The following is an 18,400-nucleotide window of genomic DNA, read 5'->3' as shown; positions in this document are numbered from 1 at the left end:
CTGAGCAATTGGGGATAAAATGTGCCAGAGAGAGGCTGGTTAGCTCAGTTGGTTAGAGCGTGGCGCTAATAACGCCAAGGCTGCGAGTTCGATCCCCGTACGGGCCAATCATTTTCTCTCTGGGACCTTCGCTCTGCTCTTCTCGAAAATGACGGGCGGTCTCCCATACATCCATGCTGGCCAAACCGCACAAGTACCTGGCCGAAATAGCTCAGTTGGGAGAGCGTTAGACTGAAGATCTAAAGGTCCCTGGTTCAATCCCGGGTTCCGGCAGAGGAAAAACCTCCCCCTCTTTTAGTCTACCTGATTCCACCTCTCAGACAGCCAGTTAGCAGGGTGTGTTGGTTCCATGGTGTAATGGTTAGCACTCTGGGCTTTGAATCCAGCGATCCGAGTTCAAATCTCGGTGGAACCTTTTTAGGATCTTTGCGGAAGGGAGGGGAAAAACAGAGGTGATGCGCAACTGCTGACGTGGCGGTGAAATTGGCACTCTTAAACCGAGTCGGAATTGGGGAAACATGGGCTTAAAAAGCAAAGGCTTCTTTCGCTCCTTGCTATCGGGGTTCTGGACTGAATGACTTAAATCTCTGTACCTCATGGGAAAAGTTGACACACGCCGAGGTTCCATGGTGTAAGGGTTAGCACTCTGGGCTCTGAATCCAGTGATCCGAATTCAAATCTCGGTGGGACCTTCATTTGCCAGGCTAAACAGCACAAGTACCTGGCCGAAATAGCTCAGTTGGGAGAGTGTTAGACTGAAGATCTAAAGGTCCCTGGTTCAATCTCGGGTTTCGGCAGAGGAACCACGCCCGCCTCCTTTAGGCTACCTGATTCCACCTAGCCTCATCGCTATCTCCCTCTCAGACAAACAGCTGGGAGGGTGTGTTGGTTCCATGGTGTAATGGTTAGCACTCTGGGCTTTGAATCCAGCGATCCGAGTTCAAATCTCGGTAGAACCTTTTTAGGTTCTTCGCGGAAGGGAGGGAAAAAACAGAGGTGATGCGCAACTGCTGACGTGGCGGTGAAATTGGCACTCTCAAACCGAGTCGGAATTGGGGAAACATAGGGTGCTTCTCAATATCCCTCCTCGTCTCCTCGTTCCTCTGTCCTCCATCCTATGACCCGGAAACCGATCGAGCTCAGCCATCTTGAAGGACATCTCAATTCTCTAATTCAGCGTTTCCCAAACGGGGTGCCGCGGCACCCTGGGGTGCCTTCTGGCGAGAGCAGGGATGCCGTGTAAAAACTCCATTAAACATTTTTAAATTGCTAAAATGTGTAAAAAAAATAATAATAAATGTATCATCATTCTCGCATCGTCTAATAACAACAAATAATGCACACAAATTTATAATAAAAAATGCAACTCATAAGTTTTCCGCGTTCGTTGAATTGCGGGGGTTCCTCATGATTTCATTCTCGTGCTTCATTCCCAGCGTCCACACATAAAGCTGCCTCTTTTTCATGGCTTGTTGCGCTTACGGTCAAATACACACGAACCATTGTCACAACGTCCGTCTTGCCGCATATTTACAAACACATCGGTTATGTCCGTACTGCTGTCAACGGTAACGCGTGCGATTAATGTTTTTCAGTTTTACGCGTTAAAAAAGATTTAAACACAATTAACGCAGCATCCGTTTTTTCTGTCATCCTTTGGCTAGCCTTACATTATATAATCACGTTCTTATTCATGCAAATGCTTTTAAACCATGCAACCGCGAAAAGACAAAAGAGAACGCGCTGTCTGTGAATGTCCTGCTGACACAGGACGACGCGCATCGCGTGCCAGAATCGACTTCTCTTTCGTGCTTGAACGAATAATAACACACAGTTATGACAAAATGTCCGTTTTGTTGAGTATCCTCATGAGAGCAGTCTTAAATTAGTTAAAATCTTAAATTAGAGTTGTGAGAAGATGGGACGCGTGTGAGATAAACAAGTGCAGCAGTGACAACAGAATCAAAGAACAGGTAACAGAGAAAATTACTCACTGCTCTTGACTAAAGAACGCTTGTAGCTTTAATAAGGATTCATCTATATTTAATTTATTATTTATGCAGTGAAGACTGTAAAGTGTTTGATAACTTTATTCAATTTCTGTGTATTTCCTGACATCAGTAGCAGTATTGGTATCAGTGATACTGGGCTTCATTCATAAAAAAGATGCCATTAAACAATTATTTAAAATATACTGTCTTTATGTTGTTTATACATTAATTTGGAGATTAACTGTGAAATTATTACATTATAAAATATATTAAAAACAAGCTATCTTGTGCAATTATAACAAAATTATCCCAATATAAAAACACAAATAGGCCTACACTGAGTGAGCAAACATTTAGGTGAGATTTGCAATGGTAATTGAGCAATGTTTTGCTGAATTATGAATAAAAGCCTTAATTAAATATGTCATCATGTAAAGTCATCTCTGCAGAAGAAATTAATGATTTCCTAGACTTTAAATGGATGGACAAAAAAATTGATAATATTAAAAAATATCTATATGACAGTAGGCCTATATACGGCAGTTATTCCCTGTGGTATTGAAAATCAATACATTTCAAGGTATAGTATCAAAGTAGTATCGTGACAACACTAGTGTAGGGTGCCACAATTTTTTTTAAATTTTCAAAGGGTGCCTCGACTGAAAAAAGTTTGGGAAACACTGCCCTAATTGCACCTCGAGGAGTGAGGAGGCTTTCAGAGGAGTCATGAGCGAGGATACACAGTTGTATCCTATGCGGAAGTGTTTTATTGACTAAACGTGACGCACGTATACATTCTCCTCCCCCTTCACATCGGTCACAATCTGTTTTAAAGTATACTTTACCTTTGCAGTTTATATAAACCACACATTACACATATTTCAACAGGGTATCTTGCTTTATTATTATTTATTATGAATTGCTTAAATAAACAAACTGCAACAACATGAGGGCAGATCCTTTGAGCGCTGCTGATGACGCTATGAAGTGACGCTCGAGTGATCAAGTATTCCAATGTATAAAAAAGCTTTCATTCGATTCCTCCATCCTCATTTTTGTCATTCATTACATTATTTTGAGCACAAGAAGATATTTTACTAAAACCTTTAAAAAAAAGTTTAATTCATATATGTTATACTATACTATGTTATACACCAGTATACATATTTATGTTATCTTTTTAAATACTATGTTATACATATTTAAAAAGACATGAATAGGCAAAAACAAGTGTTTTTTTGTTTCAACAAATGATTCTCAACTACGTTATAAAAGATATACCAAAACGATTTGATATACCATTTTAAGTTTTAGATCTGTTTGATGATCATATTATTATGAATTGTCATAAACGCCTTTATGTTATATTTGGTGTTTCTTAGTAATCTCTGCCACAAAAGCTAAACAAAACAAAACGATTTAAGCAGGGCATGATACCAGCAAGATTGTACCAAGAAGTGTTATTTATTTTCTTATTAATAAGTTCATCACACTATTTACAATTTGTACACAAGGCAATTCAAAGTGATTCACAGTTGTATAAAAAACAATAATGCTTATGCTCATAATAATAATAATCATTAATTACTATAATATTATAATAATTTATTACATAAAAAGCAAATGCTGTAGTAAAATACTTTCAGTTGGAATATGACAGCTATGTAACGTTCTGTTTATGCCTGTGTCCTTTCAGATTATGTATGCATACCCGGTTTTACGAAGAACCTCTGAGGGTCGACTCCTTATGGGGCCAACTGAGGAGGCCAATAGGAGGGAGATCGTGTTGGCAGATAGGGCCAGGTGTAAGGAGGAGGTCCTGGCTGAGGCCACTGCCTTTGTGAGGCAGAATGGAGGGAATCCTGGAGACCAGTACCTGGTTCTGGCTCACTGCAAGATCCAGTTTGGGAAACACCAGGGTCAGAGGTTCCTGTGGCTGCTGGAGAACTCACTGGGGTATGCCTGCTATCTGGTCAGCAGCATTTTGGGGGAGGAGGAGAGGGACAACCCGCTGTCGGCCAACAAACACCTGTTCCTCAGATACACCTCGCAGATCAGGGAGGTAGGCGAGGCTGTGGAGGTGTATCAGAAAAAACAGGCCATGCTGCAGGAGGCCGAGAGGACAGGAGACTCTGGATGTCTGATGGTGGAGTTTGGGGATTTTAAGGGTAGGTCAATGAAGGAGGTATATGAGGACCCAAGCAAGGAGGCCCAGGCTCTCATCACCTACCTGAAGAAGGCAAAGGCCAGGCCTAACACCAATATGGCCCTTTTCAAAGCATACGTGCTGAAGAGGCAGGCTCCAGCCCACGTGCCCACCACCACTGTGCCCACTGCATCTGTCCTCACTGCTGCTGTGCCCACTGCCACTGTGTCTGTTCCTCCTCCACCTACTGCCACTAAGAACAGGCCACTGCTGGCGACCAATGTGAAGGCCCTGTTGGCGCGGGGGAAGCATTTATCTGCTTCACAGCTGGCACAAAAGATTTTGTCTCCAGCCAAACCCTGTAAGTGATTTGCAAGCTTTAAAATCATTACAGTATATATTATGCAGTATATATGTCTAACGAAAATACGTGTTCAACAGCTGCAGGACCACGTGTACCACCTGCGTCTGAGTCCGCAGCCCGGAGACAGCTCTTTACATGTGGTGAGTATCACTTAACGCATACAAGTGTGTTGGTGACATGTGCCTAGTGTTTTATGTTATTTTACAGACTCTGCTGCTACGGATTTTTTTGAGGAGGAAGATGACCTGGAGATGGCAACTGTAGCCTCGCAAGCTGAGGAACAACTTCCTCAAGGTATGTAAATCTTAAACAATATTTTACAAACAATTACAAATAAAACAAAACAGTCTTTTTTAAATGACATATTATTTTATTTCACAACACAGATGTAGCGACAATGAGTCTTACATTAAATTAGCTCAAATTATATATAGGGAATTTAATAATTAATCATGAATGATTAATATATTGCACATTACAGTTAAATTATCGAAGCTGAAAATAGATCGATTGTATATATGAATGATCACCATAATGGGTTATGGTTCGTCATTAATATATCAATAGTCTTATTACAGATTGATTATATGAGATAACCTTAAATGGAATTAATTTAGTTATCGAACAATCTGTTTGTCCAGCAAACGGCCGTAATATTAACATCAATTTTCAACAAAAATTATCTCTTTCTTATAATTCCAAACAAGCTATTTTCTGGCCAGGAAAAATCACCTTCTTGTTATTATAAAATTTAGGTTACTGAAATAGCAACGAAATGTAAAGCTTTGTAGCTAAAGGGTCGAACACTTCATTGACTTTGTAAAAATGAGCACTTTAGACAATTAGCAATCAAGAATATAATGGTTTTAATAAAAAGAACCTTACCTACTTGCCACGGAATAGGTGGTTTTCGGACACCTCTAGTGGGCAATAGAGAGCATATTGCCCCCTGACCCCCCCCCCCCCCCCCCCCCTGCTCCTGTGGCTTACTTTTGACCAATCGGCGACCGCTATTATTAATCGATCATTATTTATTCATAAACAGTGTTTGTTTTTAGACAATTAAACATGCCAATAAAGCTAGCTAGCGTGTAATAGCACACGTTTTCTTCTGTACATGTGAACCTGCAACTTTACCATGATATACAGTAAAAAACATGCCACTACTGTCAAGATAATTAGCCGACCGCTAATTAAGCTATATCCTCCTTAAACCATTTTTTTGTTGTTGTTAATTTAGTATTTTTTTGTGTCATTCATTACATTATTTTGACCACAAGAAGATTTTTACTAAAACCTTTAAAAAAAAAGTTTAATTCATATATGTTATACTATACTATGTTATACACCACTATACATATTTATGTTATCTTTTTAAATACTATGTTATACATATTTAAAAAGACATGAATAGGCAAAAACAAGTGTTTTTTTGTTTCAACAAATGATTCTCAACTATGTTATAAAAGATATACCAAAACGATTTGATATACCATTTTAAGTTTTAGATCTGTTTGATGATCATATTATTATGAATTGGCATAAACGCCTTTATGTTATATTTGGTGTTTCTTAGTAATCTCTGCCACAAAAGCTAAACAAAACAAAACGATTTAAGCATGGCATGATACCAGCAAGATTGTACCAAGAAGTGTTATTTGTTTTCTTATTAATAAGTTCATCACACTATTTACAATTAATTATAATAATTCATTACATAAAAAACAAATGATGTAGTAAAATACTTTCAGTTGGAATATGACAGCTATGTAACGTTCTGTTTATGCCTGTGTCCTTTCAGATTATGTATGCATACCCGGTTTTACGAAGAACCACTGAGGGTCGATTCCTCACTGCTGCTGTGCCCACTGCCACTGTGTCTGTTCCTCCTCCACCTACTGCCACTAAGAACAGGCCACTGCTGGCGACCAATGTGAAGGCCCTGTTGGCGCGGGGGAAGCATTTATCTGCTTCACAGCTGTCACAAAAGATTTTGTCTCCAGCCAAACCCTGTAAGTGGGTAAGTTTTTTTCTTTTTTCTCCAGCCACTGCAGGCTCGAGAGGCCCTGCTCCTGCCCCGGCTCATGCTACTGCCCCTGCTCCTGCCCCTTATCCTGCTCCTCCAGCATTGTGGACCCCTGGCCAGGTGTACCAGTCACCTGCAGAGCTTCCTGTCCACTGGAAAGAGCAACTCCCATCTTTCCAGCAAGGCCTTCAACCCCTGTCCCTCTGCACCAGGACCATCCTCACTACAGCCACCCACAGGACTGCAGCGCCCTGCCCAGCCTCCTCTGCAGTCTCCTCCTCTGCGCCCTGCCCAGCCTCCTCTGCAGTCTCCTCCTCTGCACCCTGCCCAGCCTCCTCTGCAGTCTCCTCCTCTGCGCCCTGCTCAGCCTCCTCTGCAGTCTCCTCCACAGCCTTCTGTCCAGCCAAGTGCTGCCTCTGCTCCTGCAACATCAACTGGGTCCAGTGTTGCAGACCAGGCTCCTGTAAGTAAGCTTCTCATTATTCGTGTGCAGGTCCTGCAGCGTGATTTCCAATGACCACAAAAAAAGAGGCCGCATTTCCTCTGTGCTGGAAACTTTGCACCGGCTACCTTTTAATTGTAGATTTAATCAAAAAATTGCGCTTTAAGCCATGGAAGCTGAAATGTTTCCGTCCTAGCAGCAGTAACCAGGATGTACGTTTCGGCTCGTTGGTCTAGGGGTATGATTCTCGCTTAGGGTGCGAGAGGTCCCGGGTTCAAATCCCGGACGAGCCCATTATTAGGCTTTGCTTTTAATCTCTTCAGCCTGATTAGGGCAACCAGGATATTTCTGAGAAATTGGGGATAAAATGTGCCAGAGAGAGGCCGGTTAGCTCAGTTGGTTAGAGCGTGGTGCTAATAACGCCAAGGTCGCGGGTTCGGTCCCCGTACGGGCCACTCATTTTCTCTCTGGGACCTTCGCTCTGCTCTTCTCGAAAATGACGGGCGGTCTCCCAGAGATCCCTACTGGCTAAACCATACAAGTACCTGGCCGAAATAGCTCAGTTGGGAGAGCGTTAGAGTGAAGATCTAAAGGTCCCTGGTTCAATCCCGGGTTTCGGCAGAGGAACCATGTCTGCCACTTTTAGTCTACCTGATTCCACCTAGCCTCATCGCTATCTGCTTCTCAAACAGCCATCTAGCAGAGTGTGTTGGTTCCATGGTGTAATGGTTAGCACTCTGGGCTTTGAATCCAGCAATCCGAGTTCAAGTCTCGGTGGAACCTTTTTAGGTTCTTTGCGGAAGGGAGGGAAAAAACAGAGGTGATGCGCAACTGGTGACATGGCAGTGAAATTGACACTCTCAAACCGAGTCGGAATTTGGGAAACATGGGCTTAAAAAGCAAAGGCTTCATTTGCTCCTTGCTATCGTGCTTCAGGACTCAATGACTTAAATCTCTGCTGCTCATGGGAAAAGTTGACACACGCCAAGGTTCCATGGTGTAATGGTTAGCACTCTGGGCTTTGAATCCAGCGATCCGAGTTCAAATCTCGGTGGGACCTGCTTTTGCCAGGAATGTGTGCAGTACCTCGTTCGAAAAAACTTTTTCGGCAGCACTGAGCCGCTAGAGCTCATCTAGGTAGTGCCCCTTGAAGGGGGGCGTAAAAAGGATGGACAGCACTGGAGAATGCAGGCATCGATCCCGCTACCTCTCGCATGCTAAGCAAGCGCTCTACCATTTGAGTATATTGAGCGAGGCGCGATCCCTAGCACGTGTGCAGGTGCTGCAGCGTGATTTCCAATGACCACAAAAAAACAGGCCGAATTTCCTCTGTGCTGGCAACTTTGCACTGGCTACCTTTTAATTGTAGATTTAATGAAAAAATTGCGCTTTGAATCCAGCGATCCGAGTTCAAATCTCGGTGGAACCTTTTTAGGTTCTTTGCGGAAGGGAGGGAAAAAACAGAGGTGATGCGCAACTGCTGACGTGGCGGTGAAATTGGCACTCTCAAACCGAGTCGGAATTGGGGAAACATGGGCTTAAAAAGCAAAGGCTTCATTTGCTCCTTGCTATCGTGCTTCTGGACTCAATGACTTAAATCCTTGCTATCGTGCTTCTGGACTCAATGACTTAAATCTCTGCTGCTCATGGGAAAAGTTGACACACGCCAAGGTTCCATGGTGTAATGGTTAGCACTCTGGGCTCTGAATCTAGCGATCCAAGTTCAAATCTTGGTGGGAACTGCTTTTGCCAGGAATCTGTGCAGTACCTCGTTTCGAAAAAACTTTTTCGGCAGCACTGAGCCGCAAGAGCTCATCTAGGTAGTGCCCCTTGAAGGGGGGCGTAAAAAGGATGGACAGCACTGGAGAATGCAGGCATCGATCCCACTACCTCTCGCTTGCGCCTACTGCTTCCTACCAATTGAGCCAAAGTAAGCCCACGTGAGCCAATCGTGTTTCTCTGCTGTGGCTTACTTTTGACCAATCACGTTCTCTCCTGTGGCTTACTTTTGACCAATCGTGTTTCTCTCCTGTGGCTTACTTTTGACCAATCGCGTTTCTCTCCTGGCTCTGCTCCTGTGGCTTACTTTTGACCAATCGGCGACCGCTATTATTATCGTCATCTTTGCAATCTTTGCAACAGGTAAGTCTATTCTTCACGACTGTATAATCGATCATTATTTATTCATAAACAGTGTTTTTTTTTAGACAATTAAACATGCCAATAAAGCTAGCTAGCGTGTAATAGCACACGTTTTCTTCTGTACATGTGAACCTGCAACTTTACCATGATATACAGTAAAAAACATGCCACTACTGTCAAGATAATTAGCCGACCGCTAATTGAGCTATATCCTCCTTAAACCATTTTTTTGTTGTTGTTAATTTAGTATTTTTTTGTGTCATTCATTACATTATTTTGACCACAAGAAGATTTTTACTAAAACCTTTAAAAAAAAAAGTTTAATTCATATATGTTATACTATACTATGTTATACACCAGTATACATATTTATGTTATCTTTTTAAATACTATGTTATACATATTTAAAAAGACATGAATAGGCAAAAACAAGTGTTTTTTTGTTTCAACAAATGATTCTCGACTATGTTATAAAAGATATACCAAAACGATTTGATATACCATTTTAAGTTTTAGATCTGTTTGATGATCATATTATTATGAATTGGCATAAACGCCTTTATGTTATATTTGGTGTTTCTTAGTAATCTCTGCCACAAAAGCTAAACAAAACAAAACGATTTAAGCATGGCATGATACCAGCAAGATTGTACCAAGAAGTGTTATTTATTTTCTTATTAATAAGTTCATCACACTATTTACAATTTGTACACAAGGCAATTCAAAGTGATTCACAGTTGTATAAAAAACAATAATGCTTATGCTCATAATAATAATAATAATAATAATATTCATTAATTATTATAATATTATAATAATTAATTACATAAAAAACAAATGATGTAGTAAAATACTTTCAGTTGGAATATGACAGCTATGTAACGTTCTGTTTATGCCTGTGTCCTTTCAGATTATGTATGCATACCCGGTTTTACGAAGAACCTCTGAGGGTCGACTCCTTATGGGGCCAACTGAGGAGGCCAATAGGAGGAAGATCGTGTTGGCAGGGAGGGCCAGGTGTAAGGAGGAGGTCCTGGCTGAGGCCACTGCCTTTTTGAGGCAGAATGGAGGGAATCCTGGAGACCAGTTCCTGGTTCTGGCTCACTGCAAGATCCAGTTTGGGAAACACCAGGGTCAGAGGTTCCTGTGGCTGCTGGAGAACTCACTGGGGTATGCCTGCTATCTGGTCAGCAGCATTTTGGGGGAGGAGGAGAGGGACAACCCGCTGTCGGACAACAAACACCTGTTCCTCAGATACACCTCGCAGATCAGGGAGGTAGGCGAGGCTGTAGAGGTGTATCAGAAAAAAAACAGGCCATGCTGCAGGAGGCCCAGAGGAATGTTTTTGCCTATTCATGTCTTTTTAAATATGTATAACATAGTATTTAAAAAGATAACATAAATATGTATACTGGTGTATAACATAGTATATTATAACATATATGAATTAAACTTTTTTTTTTAAGGTTTTTAAAGGTTTTAGTAAAAATCTTCTTGTGGTCAAAATAATGTAATGAATGACACAAAAAAATACTAAATTAACAACAACAAAAAAATGGTTTAAGGAGGATATAGCTTAATTAGCGGTCGGCTAATTATCTTGACAGTAGTGGCATGTTTTTTTACTGTATATCATGGTATAGTTGCAGGTTCACATGTACAGAAGAAAACGTGTGCTATTACACGCTAGCTAGCTTTATTGGCATGTTTAATTGTCTAAAAACAAACACTGTTTATGAATAAATAATGATCGATTATACAGTCGTGAAGAATAGACTTACCTGTTGCAAAGATTGCAAAGATGACGATAATAATAGCGGTCGCCGATTGGTCAAAAGTAAGCCACAGGAGCAGAGCCAGGAGAGAAACGCGATTGGTCAAAAGTAAGCCACAGGAGAGAAAGGCGATTGGTCAAAAGTAAGCCACAGGAGAGAAACACGATTGGTCAAAAGTAAGCCACAGGAGAGAACGCGATTGGTCAAAAGTAAGCCACAGCAGAGAAACACGATTGGCTCACGTGGGCTTACACTGGGCTTACTTTGGCTCAATCGGTAGGAAGCAGTAGGCGCAAGCGAGAGGTAGTGGGATCGATGCCTGCATTCTCCAGTGCTGTCCATCCTTTTTACGCCCCCCTTCAAGGGGCACTACCTAGATGAGCTCTTGCGGCTCAGTGCTGCCGAAAAAGTATTTTCGAACGAGGTACTGCACACATTCCTGGCAAAAGCAGGTCCCACCGAGATTTGAACTCGGATCGCTGGATTCAGAGCCCAGAGTGCTAACCATTACACCATGGAACCTTGGCGTGTGTCAACTTTTCCCATGAGCAGCAGAGATTTAAGTCATTGAGTCCAGAAGCACGATAGCAAGGATTTAAGATATTGAGTCCAGAAGCACGATAGCAAGGAGCAAATGAAGCCTTTGCTTTTTAAGCCCATGTTTCCCCAATTCCGACTCGGTTTGAGAGTGCCAATTTCACCGCCACGTCAGCAGTTGCGCATCACCTCTGTTTTTTCCCTCCCTTCCGCAAAGAACCTAAAAAGGTTCCACCGAGATTTGAACTCAGATCGCTGGATGCAAAGCGCAATTTTTTGATTAAATCTACAATTAAAAGGTAGCCAGTGCAAAGTTGCCAGCACAGAGGAAATGCGGCCTGTTTTTTTGTGGTCATTGGAAATCACGCTGCAGCACCTGCACACGTGCTAGGGATCGCGCCTCGTCTTTGTCTTTGAGAGCGATGGACACCTCCTCTCCATCATCGAGGGGAATTAGCTCAAATGGTAGAGCGCTCGCTTAGCATGCGAGAGGTAGCGGGATCGATGCCTGCACTCTCCAGTGCTGTCCATCCTTATTACGCCCCCCCTTCAAGGGGCACTACCTAGATGAGCTCTTGCGGCTCAGTGCTGCCGAAAATGTTTTTTCGAACGAGGTACTGCACACATCCTGGCAAATGCAGGTCCCACCGAGATTTGAACTCAGATCGCTGGATTCAAAGCCCAGAGTGCTAACCATTACACCATGGAACAAACACACCCTGATAGCTGGCTGTATGAGAGGCAGATAGCGATGAGGCTAGGTGTAATCAGGTAGATACGAGCTGCCGTTTGGTCAATGGACCGCCACGACTAAGAGAGGCGGACGTGGTTCCTCTGCCGGAACCTGGGATTGAACCAGGGACCTTTAGATCTTCAGTCTAACGCTCTCCCAACTGAGCTATTTCGGCCAGGTACTTGTGCGGTTTAGCCAGCAGCCATGTATGGGAGACCGCCAGTCATTTTCGAGAAGAGCAGAGCGAAGGTCCCAGAGAGAAAATTAGTTGCCCGTACGGGGATCGAACCCTTGACCTTGGCACTATTAGCACCACGCTCTAACCAGCTGAGCTAACCGGCCTCTCTCAGGCTCATTTTATCCCCAATTTATCAGAAATATCCTGGTTGCCCTAATCAGGCTGAAGAGATTAAAAGCAAAGCCTGATAATGGGCTCGTCCGGGATTTGAACCCGGGACCTCTCGCACCCTAAGCGAGAATCATACCCCTAGACCAACGAGCCGAAACATACGTCCTCCCTGCTGCTGCCGGGCCGAAAACATTTCAGCTTGCATGGCTTAAAGCGCAATATTTTGATTAAATCTACAATTAAACTTTAGAACTTTACTGACAACTTCAATCTTTTCTGGAGTCAGAGGCAACTGTTTCAACAGGATGGCCACCACCCAAACAAACTTGGTTCAAGAGTGCTAAAGGACAATATCTACTTCTCCCTCCGTCATCCTTCTGCAACGTGTGCCAATCCAATCAATCTGAATGGCACACACACACCTGGATACAGTATGAATGTGCTTTGTGCAATTTCACTGCCACGTCAGCAGTTGCGCATCACCTCTGTTTTTTCCCACCCTTCCGCAAAGAACCTAAAAAGGTTCTACCGAGATTGGAACTGGGATCGCTGGATTCAAAGCGCTAACCATTACACCATGGAACCAACACTTCCTGATAGCTGGCTGTCTGAGAGGCAGATAGCGATGAGGCTAGGTGGAATCAGGTAGACTAAAAGAGGCGGACGTGGTTCCTCTGCCGAAACCCGGGATATAAATATCCTGGTTGCCCTAATCAGGCTGAAGAGATTAAAAGCAAAGCCTAATAATGGGCTCGTCCAGGATTTGAACCCGGGACCTCTCGCACCCTAAGCGAGAATCATACCCCTATACCAATGAGCCGAAACATACATCCTCCCTGCTGCTGCCGGGCCGCAAACATTTCAGCTTGCATGGCTTAAAGGGCAATTTTTTTATTAAATCTACAATTAAAAGGTAGCCAGTGCAAAGTTTCCAGCACAGAGGAAATGCGGCCTCTTTTTTTGTGGTCATTGGAAATCACGCTGCAGCACCTGCACACGAATAATGAGAAGCTTACTTACAGGAGCCTGGTCTGCAACACTGGACCCAGTTGATGTTGCAGGAGCAGAGCCAGCACTTGGCTGGACAGAAGGCTGTGGAGGAGAACGCAGAGGAGGCTGAACAGGGCGCAGAGGAGGAGACTGCAGAGGAGGCTGGGCAGGGCGCAGAGGAGGAGACTGCAGAGGAGGCTGGGCAGGGCGCAGAGGAGGAGACTGCAGAGGAGGCTGGGCAGGGCGCAGAGGAGGAGACTGCAGAGGAGGCTGGGCAGGGCGCTGCAGTCCTGTGGGTGGCTGTAGTGAGGATGGTCCTGGTGCAGAGGGACAGGGGTTGAAGGCCTTGCTGGAAAGATGGGAGTTGCTCTTTCCAGTGGACAGGAAGCTCTGCAGGCGACTGGGACACCTGGCCAGGGGTCCACAATGCTGGAGGAGCAGGATAAGGGGCAGGAGCAGGGGCAGTAGCACGAGCCGGGGCAGGAGCAGGGCCTCTCGAGCCTGCAGTGGCTGGAGCGTAAAAAAACACAACAAAATTATCTTATTGTTTTAGACTTTCACTGCATGACTTTCTCAGCTCTGCTGGACAGCTACTGCGATTACACGGTTTACTGCAAAGCATGTATGATTAGTAGAGAGATGACATGATGATGAAAAGATGGAAGGAAGCAGTGAAAATCATCCTGTTTTTCATCCAAGCACCATTAGAAGAAATACAAGAAGAAAAAAAGATGGGATCAGCCAAGTGTGAAGCGAAGCAGACCAAACACTACAACAGCCACTTATTCCAAGGGGAGTGGGGGAAGTGTGAGATGACAAGAATGAGCTTTAGTCAGTGATTACGATAAAAAATGAAATAAAACCTTTTACATACACCTTTAAATTATCTTTTTTCCTTTGAGGATGTTCACTCAAAGAGTGAATGTAGATTGACACCTGAGAAGTGCCATTCCTCTGTGTTGTGAAATAAAATAATATGTCATTTAAAAAATACTGTTTTGTTTTATTTGTAATTGTTTGTAAAATATTGTTTAAGATTTACATACCTTGAGGAAGTTGTTCCTCAGCTTGCGAGGCTACAGTTGCCATCTCCAGGTCATCTTCCTCCTCAAAAAAATCCGTAGCAGCAGAGTCTGTAAAATAACATAAAACACTAAGCACATGTCACCAACACACTTGTATGCGTTAAGTGATACTCACCACATGTAAAGAGCTGTCTCCGGGCTGCGGACTCAGACGCAGGATGTACACGTGGTCCTGCAGCTGTTGAACACGTATTTTCGTTAGACATATATACTGCATAATATATACTGTAATGATTTTAAAGCTTGCAATTCACTTACAGGGTTTGGCTGGAGACAAAATCTTTTTTGCCAGCTGTGAAGCAAATAAATGCTTCCCCCGCGCCAACAGGGCCTTCACATTGGTCGCCAGCAGTGGCCTGTTCTTAGTGGCAGTAGGTGGAGGAGGAACAGACACAGTGGCAGTGGGCACAGCAGCAGTGAGGACAGATGCAGTGGGTACAGTGGTGGTGGGCACGTGGGCTGGAGCCTGCCTCTTCAGCACGTGTGCTTTGAAAAGGGCCATATTGGTGTTAGGCCTGGCCTTTGCCTTCTTCAGGTAGGTGATGAGAGCCTGGGCCTCCTTGCTTGGGTCCTCATACACCTCCTTCATTGACCTACCCTTAAAATCCCCAAACTCCACCATCAGACATCCAGAGTCTCCTGTCCTCTGGGCCTCCTGCAGCATGGCCTGTTTTTTCTGATACACCTCCACAGCCTCGCCTACTTCCCTGATCTACGAGGTGTATCTGAGGAACAGGTGTTTGTTGTCCGACAGCGGGTTGTCCCTCTCCTCCTCCCCCAAAATGCTGCTGACCAGATAGCAAGCATACCCCAGTGAGTTCTCCAGCAGCCACAGGAACCTCTGACCCTGGTGTTTCCCAAACTGGATCTTGCTGTGAGCCAGAACCAGGAACTGGTCTCCAGGATTCCCTCCATTCTGCCTCACAAAGGCAGTGGCCTCAGCCAGGACCTCCTCCTTACACCTGGCCCTCCCTGCCAACACGAAGGAGTCGACCCTCAGAGGTTCTTCGTAAAACCGGGTATGCATACATAATCTGAAAGGACACAGGCAGAAACAGAGCGTTACATAGCTGTCATATTCCAACTGAAAGTATATTACTACAGCATTTCTTTTTTATGTAATTAATTATTATAATATTATAATAATTAATGATTATTATTATTATTATGAGCATAAGCATTATTGTTTTTATACAACTGTGAATCACTTTGAATTGCCTTGTGTACAAATTGTAAATAGTGTGATGAACTTATTAATAAGAAAATAAATAACACTTCTTGGTACAATCTTGCTGGTATCATGCCATGCTTAAATCGTTTTGTTTTGTTTAGCTTTTGTTGCAGAGATTACTAAGAAACACCAAATATAACATAAAGGCGTTTATGACAATTCATAATAATATGATCATCAAACAGATCTAAAACTTAAAATGGTATATCAAATCGTTTTGGTATATCTTTTATAACATAGTTGAGAATCATTTGTTGAAACAAAAAAACACTTGTTTTTGCCTATTCATGTCTTTTTAAATATGTATAACATAGTATTTAAAAAGATAACATAAATATGTATACTGGTGTATAACATAGTATAGTATAACATATATGAATTAAACTTTTTTTTTAAAGGTTTTAGTAAAAATCTTCTTGTGGTCAAAATAATGTAATGAATGACACAAAAAAATACTAAATTAACAACAACAAAAAAATGGTTTAACCCTTCGGAGTCTTGGGCTATTTTGGCCGTTTTTGAGTACTTTTATTTTTTTTAAATTTTGCAACATAAAAAAATGTTTACCATACCAATGTTTGGTATAATTTTTTTCAGCACAACATCACCTATATGATCAGACAATTAGTTTTTCACTTTGATGTACCCTATCAACATACTGGACCCAAAATCACACAAAAAACACAAAATCCGAATAGAAAAATTATAGCTTTTCTACTACAAAAAACACAAACATGCTCAATGAAGCATTTTAAAAGGCTTAAAATGTAAACACAAGTTGTAAATGTCAACATATACAGGTACAATTCAGATATAATCAACCTATATACAAAAAAAATATGATTTACAAAAAAAAGCGTGTGTAGCCATAGGCTTTTTTTCTTTCTTTTTAGCTCAGCCACTTTTTAAAAAATGTTGTGCACACAATTATTCAGAGAGCTATATTTAAGGCCTTGCATTCCCAGAGTATGAGGGTTCGCAAATAGTGCAAATACAACATAAACAATTTAAAATTGAGATAAAATTAAACTATATGCAGCAAAAAGCAGGTGTGGCAATAGGCGTTTTTTCTTTTCTTTTTTGCTTAGAAACTCTACAAAACAATTCATGTACAATTACACAGATATCTACATTACAGGGATTTCATTCCTTGAGTAAGAGGGGTTCCTCAATAGTGCAAATATACCATACAATAGGTAAAATGAACACAAAATCAAATTATACATACAACTATTTACAGCAAATATCAGGTGTTTTTTATTTTTATTTTTTATCTGTGCCTCTCCTCAAAACAGTTTAGCTAAATCTACTCCTAAACTACCTAAACTACTCCTAAACTACCTAAACTATCTACACTACTCCTAAACTACTCTCAAAATCTACTCAAACTCTTCCAAAAACTAGCAATAATCTCTCTCTCTATATATAACGTATATATGTCTCTCTTTGTCAACTCCGTAAATCCTCTGCCTTTCAATTTTGCGTCTTAACTCAGTTGGCTCCTCCTCCATTCCCTAAAATGTGCAGCCTGAATAGCAGAGTCAGCAGATTCACAAATTTTTCTCCGTTTTGTTTTATGACAAAAACCGACGAAGTTATTAGAATAAATGCAACGCCTGTCGCATCCCATCTTGCGTTCTTTTACGAACGCGTCAGTATTTTTTTATATAAAGTTTAAATGATCATATCTCCGTTTTTACTTGGTCTATCAACACAAAACAAAAAGTAAAATAGAATTTCAAGCCAGCACTTTCGACAGAAGTGGACGGCAGCGCTCAACGTGACTTTGTTTTTATGCTTCGACGTCTTAAACTGGTCATGTAACTTGATCACGCCGGCGTGATCGGCGACCCCGAAGAGTTAAGGAGGATATAGCTTAATTAGCGGTCGGCTAATTATCTTGACAGTAGTGGCATGTTTTTTACTGTATATCAGGCACGTGCAGAGGGGGGGGGGCTTTGGGTGCTCGAGCACCTGCCCTTTTGCCCCTTGGTGCCCAAAGTGCCCTTTTGTCAAGGCAAAATTTCCTCTCCTTTTTTTTGTAATTAAAGGCCCTTTTGTGGATGCCTGCCCAATCTAACTATTAGTAAAATTAATGAATAATAATTTAGCCGTAAATATAATGACCCACATGATGACCTTTCACCTGACGAACTCGTCCGGGACGATTCCTCACGCTGCACGCGCATTTTTTGATTTCGCGCGGCTACGCGCACTGCCAGAGGATATCTTCAACTCTGCGGCTGCTGGTAAGTGGTGTTTTATTCTCAGCGAAGTGATTTTGATGTTTGTTTACTTATTATTATTATTATTTTACAAGAACGACGTGAAGAGCATGCTGAGATGTTGTTTATATTGCTGTGTGTAGGCTGTAGAAGTAACGTTAGCTTGCTGTTTGAGGGAGAAAAGTTTCACGGGCGTCGAGGGGTCTGGTCTTTTTATGTTATTTGACTAAAAACTATTATTTTTACTTTATTATTATTATTATTATTACAGTATTTATTTAAAAAAACGTATAGTGCCATAAAAATTATCATCACAAATCTGGTAAGAGTTTAGGCTTATTATCACATACCGTTAGCTTACAAA

The 18,400-nt window shown here is 42.1% G+C and overlaps 13 non-coding genes across 13 annotated transcripts; 10 read left to right on the top strand and 3 right to left on the bottom strand.

Annotated features, from left to right (window-relative positions):
- Positions 1-33: 33 nt before the first annotated feature.
- Positions 34-107, top strand: trnai-aau (transfer RNA isoleucine (anticodon AAU)). Its single transcript has one exon. It is a non-coding gene; the product is annotated as a tRNA-Ile (tRNA).
- A 93-nt stretch (positions 108-200) lies between these two features.
- On the top strand, positions 201-273 carry trnaf-gaa (transfer RNA phenylalanine (anticodon GAA)). Its single transcript has one exon. It is a non-coding gene; the product is annotated as a tRNA-Phe (tRNA).
- A 70-nt stretch (positions 274-343) lies between these two features.
- trnaq-uug (transfer RNA glutamine (anticodon UUG)) lies at positions 344-415 on the top strand. Its single transcript has one exon. It is a non-coding gene; the product is annotated as a tRNA-Gln (tRNA).
- A 309-nt stretch (positions 416-724) lies between these two features.
- Positions 725-797, top strand: trnaf-gaa (transfer RNA phenylalanine (anticodon GAA)). Its single transcript has one exon. It is a non-coding gene; the product is annotated as a tRNA-Phe (tRNA).
- A 90-nt stretch (positions 798-887) lies between these two features.
- On the top strand, positions 888-959 carry trnaq-uug (transfer RNA glutamine (anticodon UUG)). The gene has a single exon. It is a non-coding gene; the product is annotated as a tRNA-Gln (tRNA).
- Positions 960-7,190: 6,231 nt separating this feature from the next.
- On the top strand, positions 7,191-7,262 carry trnap-agg (transfer RNA proline (anticodon AGG)). Its single transcript has one exon. It is a non-coding gene; the product is annotated as a tRNA-Pro (tRNA).
- An 88-nt stretch (positions 7,263-7,350) lies between these two features.
- On the top strand, positions 7,351-7,424 carry trnai-aau (transfer RNA isoleucine (anticodon AAU)). The gene has a single exon. It is a non-coding gene; the product is annotated as a tRNA-Ile (tRNA).
- Positions 7,425-7,517: 93 nt separating this feature from the next.
- Positions 7,518-7,590, top strand: trnaf-gaa (transfer RNA phenylalanine (anticodon GAA)). Its single transcript has one exon. It is a non-coding gene; the product is annotated as a tRNA-Phe (tRNA).
- A 90-nt stretch (positions 7,591-7,680) lies between these two features.
- Positions 7,681-7,752, top strand: trnaq-uug (transfer RNA glutamine (anticodon UUG)). The gene has a single exon. It is a non-coding gene; the product is annotated as a tRNA-Gln (tRNA).
- Positions 7,753-7,957: 205 nt separating this feature from the next.
- On the top strand, positions 7,958-8,029 carry trnaq-uug (transfer RNA glutamine (anticodon UUG)). Its single transcript has one exon. It is a non-coding gene; the product is annotated as a tRNA-Gln (tRNA).
- A 3,307-nt stretch (positions 8,030-11,336) lies between these two features.
- Positions 11,337-11,408, bottom strand: trnaq-cug (transfer RNA glutamine (anticodon CUG)). Its single transcript has one exon. It is a non-coding gene; the product is annotated as a tRNA-Gln (tRNA).
- Positions 11,409-12,258: 850 nt separating this feature from the next.
- Positions 12,259-12,331, bottom strand: trnaf-gaa (transfer RNA phenylalanine (anticodon GAA)). The gene has a single exon. It is a non-coding gene; the product is annotated as a tRNA-Phe (tRNA).
- A 255-nt stretch (positions 12,332-12,586) lies between these two features.
- On the bottom strand, positions 12,587-12,658 carry trnap-agg (transfer RNA proline (anticodon AGG)). Its single transcript has one exon. It is a non-coding gene; the product is annotated as a tRNA-Pro (tRNA).
- Between the last annotated feature and the right edge of the window lie 5,742 nt (positions 12,659-18,400).

This window comes from Siphateles boraxobius, unplaced genomic scaffold (genome assembly GCF_051911475.1).
Source record: "Siphateles boraxobius isolate OS27281-9 unplaced genomic scaffold, OSU_SipBor_1 269, whole genome shotgun sequence".
NCBI classification, from domain to species: domain Eukaryota; kingdom Metazoa; phylum Chordata; class Actinopteri; order Cypriniformes; family Leuciscidae; genus Siphateles; species Siphateles boraxobius.
The sequence above is the reverse complement of the archived record's forward strand: the minus strand, read 5'-3'. Positions and strand labels throughout refer to the sequence as shown.